Source organism: Bison bison, unplaced genomic scaffold (assembly GCF_000754665.1).
Source record: "Bison bison bison isolate TAMUID 2011002044 unplaced genomic scaffold, Bison_UMD1.0 scf7180017864141, whole genome shotgun sequence".
Taxonomy (NCBI): Eukaryota; Metazoa; Chordata; class Mammalia; order Artiodactyla; family Bovidae; genus Bison; species Bison bison.
Genome location: NW_011494713.1, coordinates 4,106,334 through 4,116,553, shown reverse-complemented (window position 1 = coordinate 4,116,553; position 10,220 = coordinate 4,106,334). Strand labels below are relative to the sequence as shown.

The following is a 10,220-nucleotide window of genomic DNA, read 5'->3' as shown; positions in this document are numbered from 1 at the left end:
TGTGGATTTGCCTATTCTAGACATTTCACATAAATGAAAACATAATATGTAGTCTTCTGTGACTTACTTCTTACATTCAGCATGTTTTCTGTGTTTGACAATGCCATAGTATTTTTTTTATTTACAAATAATATTCCATTGCGTGGGTATATCATATTTTATTTATCCTTTCATCAGTTGATGGGTTGTTTTCACTTTGTCTATGTGGGTGTATGTTTTCATTTCTCTTGAGGATTATGTTTAACATCTTATATTTCTAACAGTCTAGTTTGAACTGATAACCCACTTCAGTATCATATAGAGACTGTTCCTATATGGTTCCATCCTATCCCTTTTAAATGTTGTTATCACAGACTGCAACTTTATATACAACATGAGTGAACCTAGAGGACATTATGGTAAGTGACATAAACCAGACATAGAAGGACAATAACATAGATTTATAATAATTCTTGTGCATTAAAAAAAATTCTGTACAAGAAAAAAGAGGAGTTGGAACCCAAAAAAGCTATTTAGCCTGTGTATCCTTAGCAGAAATCTTTATTTCTTCTTAGGGCTTTGAGTTAGTGTAGTATTCTGCCATTTCAGCCTGAAGCATTTTTAACATATCTTATAGGCCAGGTCCACTGGCAAGATACTCCTTCAGATTAATATATCTGAGAATATTTCAATTTTTCTCTCATTTTTGAAGGACAGTCTTTGCCAGATACAGTATTCTTGGTTGACAGTGTTTTATTTTGCAGTTTAAATATGTCATCCTACTGTCTTCTGTCCTTCATAGTTTCTTATTAGAAATTGGCTGTTAATCGTATTGAGGCTGTCTTGTAAATGATGAGTTCCTTCTCTTGGTTTTAAAAGTCATTCAGCAGTTTGGTTATAATGTGTTTGGGTTTGAATCTCTTTGAGTTTATCCTACTTGGAGTTCATTGAGCTGCTTGGATTTGTAGATTGATGTTTTTCATCACGTCTGGAAAGATTTTGGCCTTTATATTTTTAGATAGTCTTTCTGTCCTTTCTTTTCTGAGACTCCTGTAAAGGGATGTTGTTATGCTTAAAGGCATACCACAGGTCCTTTAGACTCTGTTTGCTTTTCCTTATTCTTTTTCCTTTTTTTGTAGACATTGCTCTATCTTCAAGTTTGCTCATTCTTCCTTTTGCCTGTTCACATCTGCTCTTGTATTCCTCTGGTAAACTTTTTGTTTCAGTTACTGAATTTTTCAGCTCCAGAATAAAAATTACAGAAGTATAGAAAACAGAACATCAAAGCTTTCTTTTTACTTTCTTCCAGAACTAACCACTGTTAACAGTTTGGTATGAATCCTTCCTGATAAAAAAAAACCATGCAAATATATGTGCTTATTGAGTTTATTTTTTTTTTTATTTTGATACAATTTCTGATTCACCAGAGTACTCTCAATAATAGTACAAAGAGTTCCTGTATACCTTCTGCTGAGATACCTAACTGTTTCATATTTTTTATCTTCATTTATTCTCCTCCTGTGTCATCTATCTGTCCTGTTTGTATTTACATTATACATACTATCTTTTCCATAATTGCTTGTACTACTTTACAGTGTGTGCTTTCTAAAAATAAGAATGTTCTCTTACATAGCCACATATTAATGATCAAAATCAGGAAATTAACTGTTATTGAGTCACCCATTGTCCAGCAATATTCTAAGAAATTAGAATATTAGAATCTAAGAAACAACAGAAAAGCATCTTGGATCATGTAGTACATTTAAATTGACTTTATTTAATCTGAAATTGTTTTTCAGTCTTCGTCTCATGATTTTGACATATTTTTACAGTACAGATCATTTATAGAATGTTTCTCAAGATCAGTTTGTTTTGATACTTCTTCATGATTAGATTCAGGTTGTTTGATACCTTCTCATGATAGATTAATTTTTGGCAGGAATACTGCAGAACTGATGTGTTTTCAGTATATCATATATGGAGGTGTCAGTTTGTCTTGTTACTGGTGGTGGTAATCAGTTTTGGTCACTTGGTTATAGTGGTGTCTGCCAAGAGAAAGTTACTGTTTTCTCCACTATAATTAATAAAAAATATATTGGGGGGAGATACTTTGAGACCATATACATATCCTGTTACTCATGTGGAACTTGAACCCACTAGTTTTAGCATTTGCTAAAACTATAGGTTATTGATAATGATGGTTGCCAATTATGAGTTAGGTTTAATGCATAGTTTTAGAAAATTAAAATTAGAAAATTTAGAAAATTAAAATGTGATTATTGGCAGCCTCTGTCATTTTAAACTATGGCAGTAACATCTTTTTGTTTTAGTTCTTTATTTTATAATGTTCTAAACTTATAAATGTAGATCTAACTGTAATAGCTGTTAATCTTTTTTGTTCCTTTTTTAAAAAATAAATTTCAGGTGCACAGTATAGTGATTCACAAATTTTAGAGATTATACTGCATTTATAGTTACTATAATGATTAATGATTTTGTTTCATGTACATGTCCTCTTCAGAGTTATTTTGGAACAAATCCCAGATGCAGCTTTCTAATTGTAAATATATTTTGGTGTAGCTCTGAAAGATAGGAATTAAAAAAAAAAACTGATACCATTATCCTACCTTAAAATTTAACTTATTATTTAATATTATCATATGTCCAGTGGGTGTTAATATTTTCTCAATTGTTTTGTCTTTTTTTCTCAGTTTATTTGGGTTGGGATCTGGTATCCAAATAAAGAAATCTGTATATTGTGACTGCTTTAGATTTATCTCTTACCCTCTCTTTTTTAACTTATAGATTTCCTCCTTTCTATTTTTCCTTTTTCTTTTCCTCCTTTGAAATTTTGTGTTGAAGTCAACACTCATTTTTCCTGAAAAATATCCTTCAGCCAGGAGTCTGCTGTTTATTAATTCAGTTTACTACTGTTTTAATTAGAAATTAGGGATAAGTATATGTGGGCTTCTCTGGTGGCTCAGACGTAAAGAATCTGCAATGCAGGAGACCCAGGTTTGATCCTTGGGTAGGGAAGATTCCCTGGAGGAGGGCATGGCCACCCACTGCAGTATTCTTGCCTAGAGAATCCTATGGACAGAGGAGCCTGGCAGGCTACAGCCCATGGGGTCGCAAAGAGTTGGACACAACTGAAGCAACTTAGCACCCACGCATAGGTTAGTTTCTTATTTTCTTGTTTTTCTCCTTTCCTGGTCAAGTTTTGGTGTCAGTATTATGCTAATCTCATATCATAACTTGGAAATTTGGCAACATTCATTCAATAGGTACTTATTGAGCACTGCTCACAGGCAGTATGTTTGGTGAAATAGTGAACAAAACCAAAGTGGTTCTTGTACTTGCAGTGCTTAAAGCCTAGGGGAGAAAGCTAGGCAATAAATAAATCCTGTATAAAACTAAACTGCAGAGCTGTGTTTGTCTGCTTCCATTTTATGCATTAGGATAATTTATGTGTTGGAATAATTATTTTCTTAAAGACTTGATAGAACTTTAAATAAAATTATTCTGGTACTTATATTTACATAAAGGTGTTTTATTTGCCTGTGAAATTACTTAGCAACCCTAACCTTCTAACCTCAGATCCTTGATAGTCTATGATGTTGCGCCATCTTTATTTGTTCCCTGTTATTGCACAGTGTTCCCCTGAGGGTATGAGTTCTTAAGTTTAGGGAACAAGGCTCTGTTATTTCTTTGTTTCTATGGGAAAAAAATCATTCAGATTTCACATGACTGGGATAGTCAGACTGATGTAATCCACTGAGTGTGAAGACTGCTGAAAGGACGAAAAGTTATGTTTGTGATTACTTCTCTCAGGTCAGATTAATAGCGTCTGGTATGATAATTAGCTGCTTTGTATTTTATATTAGCCAGTTATTTTGTGTTGGCTTTTTGTAGAGTGAAATAGTATTATTAGTGTCAAATAGTAAGCATTTTCTCCTTCAGAAAAACATGGGTGTGGACTGTGTACACTTACTGAGTCATAGACTCAACAAGTGATTACATGTTTTTATGTGCCCTCATAACTAAGAATGTGAAATCTTCTGATATCTTTCATATATATATATATATATGTATATGTATTATGTATATATGTATGTTGTGCTGTGCTTAGTCGCTCAGCCATGTCCAGCTCTTTGCAACCCCATGGACTGTACCTGCCAGGCTCTTCTGTCCATGGATATTCTCCAGGCAGGAATACTGGAGTGGGTTGCCATGCCCTACTCTAGGGGCTCTTCCTACCCCAGGGATCAAACACAGGTCTCCTGGATTGCAGGAAGATTCTTTACTGAATGAGCCACCAGGGAAGCCCAAGACTGGAGTGGGTAGTTTATCCTTTCTCCAGAGGATCTTCCCAACCTAGGAATCGAACTGGGGTCTTCTGTGTTGCAGATTCTTTACTGTCAGATTTTCCTTTACTGGCAAATTCTTTACCATCTGAGCCACCAGGAAAGCCCCTTATATATATATGACTGTAAAAATGATTGAAGTACAAAGTTATAAAAGTATGTGTCTGGACCCTTAAAGGTTTTGAAAAGATTGTCAGAGATCATTTACTCCAGGCTTCTCTTTTTACAGAAGAAGCCCTGAATTTTTTTTTTCCTTCTTTCTTTCAGAAGTTTTGACTGATTCCAAACCATCCCAAATTGATGAAAGAAGTGAGACTAGAACCCAAGTGTTTTTTTTTTATTTATTTATTCTTGGGTGTGCTGGGTCTTTGTTGCTGTGCACAGGCTTTTTCTAGCAATGGCATGTGGAAGCTTCTCTCTAGGTGCAGTGCGTGAGCTTCTCACTGCGGCAGCTTCTCTTGTTGCAAAGCACGGGCTCTTGGTGCATGGACTTGAGTAGTTGTGGCACACGGGCTCAGTGGTTGCAGAACATGTGCTCAGTTGCTCCATGGCATGTGGAATCTTCCCGGGCCAGGGATTGAACCCATGTATGCCCTGTGTTGGCAGGCAGAATCTTAACCATTGGACCACCAGCGAGGTTCCAGATGATATTTTGGCTCAACAATTTCTTGAAATTATTTTTTCCCAGTTAATTTTTATTCATAGTTTAAAAAATTTAATGGGATAGGTTTGTGGCTGTATTTCCTCTTGGGATATTGAGCTCTTACTCACAACTCTAAATTACGTAGAGGAAACCATTTTAAGTGAATTTAATGAATTGGCTAAGATACTGACTTGAAATTTTTAATTGACTAATGATTTATGTTATCACTTCCAATACGTAAGTTTTAGCTAGTCAATACATTTCTGTTCTTACATATGTTAGTCTCATAGACCTAATAATTTCATACTATTTATTGGTAACTATAGGAAATCATTGTTTAACTTTTTGATTTTAAGGGCAATGTTTTGTCTGGTTACATTACCAGATTATGTATTAGTTAGTGATACAGAATTATCATATTTTCAGAAAGTTTGAGAGGGCAAGAAGATATGAAAAGCCACCTCTACTAAAGATTAGATGCTGTGCTAGATGTTTGGAGGATTAAGAGGCATCCAGAGTCCAGGAAAATCTTTGTTTGGATTTTTTTGGACCCATTTTGGAATTAGGTAGAGTTCTTAATTGCAGTTCTGATAACGTCAGGTTGGGTCAGTAATTTGTCTTGACAGTACTGTATTATCTTTTTAGTTACTGCTTTTTGTTTTTTAACCGCATGGCAGGGCATATGGAATCTTCTTTGCCCAACCAGGGATTCAACCTGCATCCCTGCATTGGATGCACAGAGTCTTAACCACTGGACTGCCAAAGAAGTCTCTGCTTGTTGCTTTTTAAATTTTAGCAAGCTCATGTTTAACTATAATCAGTGTTTATTAAACTGTGTGAAATGAACTTTGCACTGAATCACTAGTTGCTTTTCTTCTTCTTTAATTTTTAATTGGAGGATAATTGCTTTACAATGTTGTGTTGGTTTTTGCCATACTTCAAACAACATGAATCAGCTATAAGTATACATATATCCCTCCCTCTTAAGCCTCCCTCCCACTCCACTATTTGCTTTTCTTAAAGTCTTTAGTATACTACGTGATTAGTAGCTTTGGTGAAAACCTCAATTGCAAGAGAAATTAGTGAAAAACCTTGTACAGTCAACAACTTGCCTTTAAAAATAACCTTTGTTTTTGAAGTTTTTCATGAAGCAAGCATTACGTTGGATTTTAAGCTTCAGAAAGTTATTTTTGGCTGTTAGCTTTCTGTATAGAGTGAAAATAGGATTTATGTATTTGGGCAGTTGTATACCAATACTGTACTTTTGTCTGGAATTTGGTATGGAAGTGTGAGATGAGAATCCAACTTTTTTCTAGGTAGCTAATTGGTTGTTTCATCACTTGACAGATTTTAAATGGCATATTTAAAAATGCCTTAAAAATGGGTATTTTTAGGGATTTCTACTCTTTTCTATTCATCTGTTTATGTGCCAGTACAGGACAGCTTTAAGTGTTGTTTCTTGTAATAAGTATTTTAATATCTGATAGGCTGTTCTCCATTTATTATTTTCTTTGAAATTTTCTTGGCTATTGTTAACTGATATTTTCATATGAACTTTAAAATCAGCTTGTCTTCTTAAAAAAACAAAAACAAGATTCCAGTTTTAATTTGCATCATGCCAAATTAATACAGCAACTTAGGGAAGAATTGATCTTAATGATGTTGTATGTTTTAGCCACGATTATTGTATTTTTTTTGCAATTGTTTAAGTCTCTTTTTGTGTCTTAATAGCTTTAGTGTTTTTCCTTTTGTTGTTGTTGCTCAGTGCCTAAGTCATGTCTGATTCTTTGTGACCCCATGGACTGCAGCACAGCAGGCTTCCGTGTCCTTCACTAACTCCTGGAGTTTGCTCAGACTCATGTCCATTGATCTGGTGATGCGATTCAACCATCTCATCCTCTCTCATCCCCTTTTCCTCCTGCCCTCCATCTTTTCCAGCATCAGGGTCTTTTCCAATGAATCAGCTCTTCACATCAGGTGGCCAAGGTATTGTTGCTTCAGCCTGAGCATCAGTCCTTCCAGTGAATATTCAGTGTTGATTTCCTTTAGGATTGACATGTTTGATATCCTTGCTGTCCAAGGGATTCTCAGGAGTCTTCTCTAGCACCACAGTTTGAGAGCATCAATTCTTCGGCACTCAGCCTTGTTTATGGTCCAGCTCTCACATCTGAACATGACTGTTGGAAAAACCATGGCTTTGATTACACAGAGTTTGTTGGCAAAGTGATGTCTTTGCTTTTTAATACGCTGTCTGTGTTTGTCATAGCCTTTCTTCCATGGAGCAAGCGTCTTTTAATTTCATGGCTGCAGTCAGCATCCACAGTGATTTGGGAGCCCAAGAAAATAAAATCTGCCACCATTTCCATTTTTTCCTCATCTATTTGCCATGAAGTAATGGGACCAGATGCCATGATCTTAGTTTATTTAATGTTGAGTTTTAAGCCAGCTTTTTCACTCTCCTCTTTCACTTGCATCAAGAGGCTCGTTCGTCTTCCTTTCTGCCATCTCAGTGGTATCATTTGCAATCTAAAGTTGTTGATATTTCTTCTTCCAGTCTTGATTCCAGCTTGTGATTCATCCAACCTGGCATTTCACATGATGTACTCTGCGTATAAGATAAATAAGCAGGGTACAATATACAACTTTGACATACTTCTTTCCAATTTTGAACCAGCCCGTTTTCCATGTTCGGTTCTATCTGCTGCTTCTTGACTTGCATACAGGTTTCTCAGGAGGCAGGTAAGATGAACTGGTATTTCCATCTCTTTAAGAAATTTCCGCAGTTTGTTGTCTCCTATGGTACATCCTGCTTCCATTGTACTTCTTATCTGATCATTGTATGTATGAAGGCTCTTTGTTTCAGAATATTAATTTTGTACCAAGTAACACCTTTTTGTATTCTCTTGTTTGTAATAGTTTTTCAGTTTTTGGACCTCGTTGGGGAAGTCTGTCTTCTGACTTTTATACCTTTTATTCCTTCTATCTAATGTTAAATAGCAGTTGTAATAATGGACATCTTTGTCTTGTTCCTTTGCTTAGTGGAATCTTTGTATAGTTTCTCCATTAGTTAGTATTCTCTGGCTTTGGTACTGAGTGAGATGATTTTTGTTACTATTTTTAATGTTACATTAAGGAGATGGCTATGTGATTTTTCTTTTTAGATGTTTTAATATATGGTGAATTAAATCAACAGATTCCTAACATTGAACTGTCCTGTGTTCATAGCATAAATCCCACTTGGACATGATGTTTTCCTATAAATTCTCATTTTTTGAGGATTTTTAAATCTGTATTTATACATGAGATTATTCTGTAGTTTTTTCTTTTATGGAATCAATAGTCCTGTTTTTTTTTAAAAAATATATACATGTATTTATTTACTTGACTGCACTGGTTCTTAGTTGTGGCATGTGGAATCTTTGATCTTCATTGCAGCATGTGAGATCTTCACTTTTGGTGTGTGGGATCTAGTTCTCTGACCCAGGCCCCCTGCATTGGTGAGCATGGAGTCTTAGCCACTGGACCACCAGGGAAGTCCCAGTAGTCTTCTAAAAAAAATTAGAAACTTTTCTTTTATGTTTTCCAACCATTAAAGTCATTGGACTAAGGTTTCTTTTGAGTGGCAAGAGTGCTTTGATAATTTTTTCAATTTCTTCTCTGGTTCTATGTTGATTTCTGCCTCTTCTGTGGTCAGTTTTGATAGTTAATATTTTTCTAGAAAATCATCTATTTTATCCAGGTTGTCAAATGTATTTGAAAGCAGGTGAACAAAGCAATGATTTGGGATTATTTTAATTTCCTCTGTTTTGTGTACATATTCCCCCCATCCCCCATTAAAATTACGTTAGGTGGATGGTTTTAATTTCCAAAGAATCAGCTCTTGGATTTATGTAGTTGATATGTTTTTCTGAGTTTTAATTGATTATTTTCTGCCCATATCTTTGCTGTTTGCACTCTTGTGTTTTCCCTAAGTTCTCATGCTGTGAGTTTTCCTCTTTGAGTACTGCTATGTGGTATAGATTTTCCTGAGTACCACTTTAGCCACGTATCGTATGTAGGTTCTTAACTGTAGTATTTTCATTGTCGCTATCTTTTGTGTTTTATTTTTGATTGCCTTTTATTTGCCTGTGCCACATGGCTTGTAAGATCCTAGTTCCCTGACCAGGGACGGAACCTGAGCCCCCAGCAGTGGAAGCACGGAGTCCTAACCATGGGACTGCTAGGGAATTCCCTTCTGGTTCCCTCTTTCAGCCATGATTTCTCTAAGAGACAGTTTAGAAATTCAGGCAGTAGGGCTTTTTTATTTTCTGATGTAATTTATAACTTTTTCCCTTTTGACTATGGGCTGTACTACTGTTGACTTTTGAAATTCATTGGATTTTTCTTTGTGGCCTAATAATTACTCAAGTTTTTTGTATAGTGTTCTGTGGCTGCTTAAAAAGGTATATTCTGCTTTCAGGGTACTTTTGACATAATATGTTAGACTTATCTAACAAATTATGTATTTCTACCTATTTTCTTCTTATAGTTTGTGCTTTATGAGTGCTGATGCTATGTTATTTGAGGCATTTTGTAACGTTAGCTCATCATGGATTGCATTCTTTTTTTTTTTTTTTTTTGATTTTTTAAAATTTTTTGGTTTTCATCTTTGTTTACAGCTAGACAGAAACTTGACCACAAAACAGAGGCAAAATTTGAGTCTCTAGTCTTGGGCCCTTTGGTGGTTGTAGGTTGCCCAGGTTTCCCTCAGGGGAGAGTACTTTAAAATGTTTCTCCTTTGCCTTTCTATTAATATGAAGACATATTTGGACCACCTGTGTGTGTTTGGTGGCTCCTCCCCCTCAAAAAAAAAAAAAAGTTAAATAATTATTTCTTCTGGAAGACCCCAGGCTATTCTTCACAGAATGTGTATACAGCAGGGGTCTGGTTTTAGCTCGAGGCTGTCTGCTCTCAGGATCCAGGCAGATCTGGACAGGTGTGGCTCAGGCTGGTAGCTGGGGCCCTCTAGGAATCCGCTGACAGCTCAGCAGAGGAGCCAGACCGCCAGACAGGAGAGAAGTTGGGAGAAGGCCACAGTGTCTGCAGCCCCAAGGAGAAGGAGCCGAATTGAAGGGCCTGTGTCAGGGGCCAGAGGCAGGTTTGCCTAGCTAGCTGCTTCCTGTGACCAGGACCTCAGCTATGAGGGTGCAGTTCCCTTTGCTTCACTCCGCCACTCCCCCAATGCTGCCCTGCTG

General features: G+C 36.1%; 1 protein-coding gene across 3 annotated transcripts in view; it reads left to right on the top strand.

Annotated features, from left to right (window-relative positions):
- The window catches only part of UBAP1 (ubiquitin associated protein 1), a 70,288-nt gene that overhangs the window by 26,620 nt on the left and 33,448 nt on the right, over positions 1-10,220 (top strand). The gene's annotated exons all lie outside the window — the stretch shown is intronic.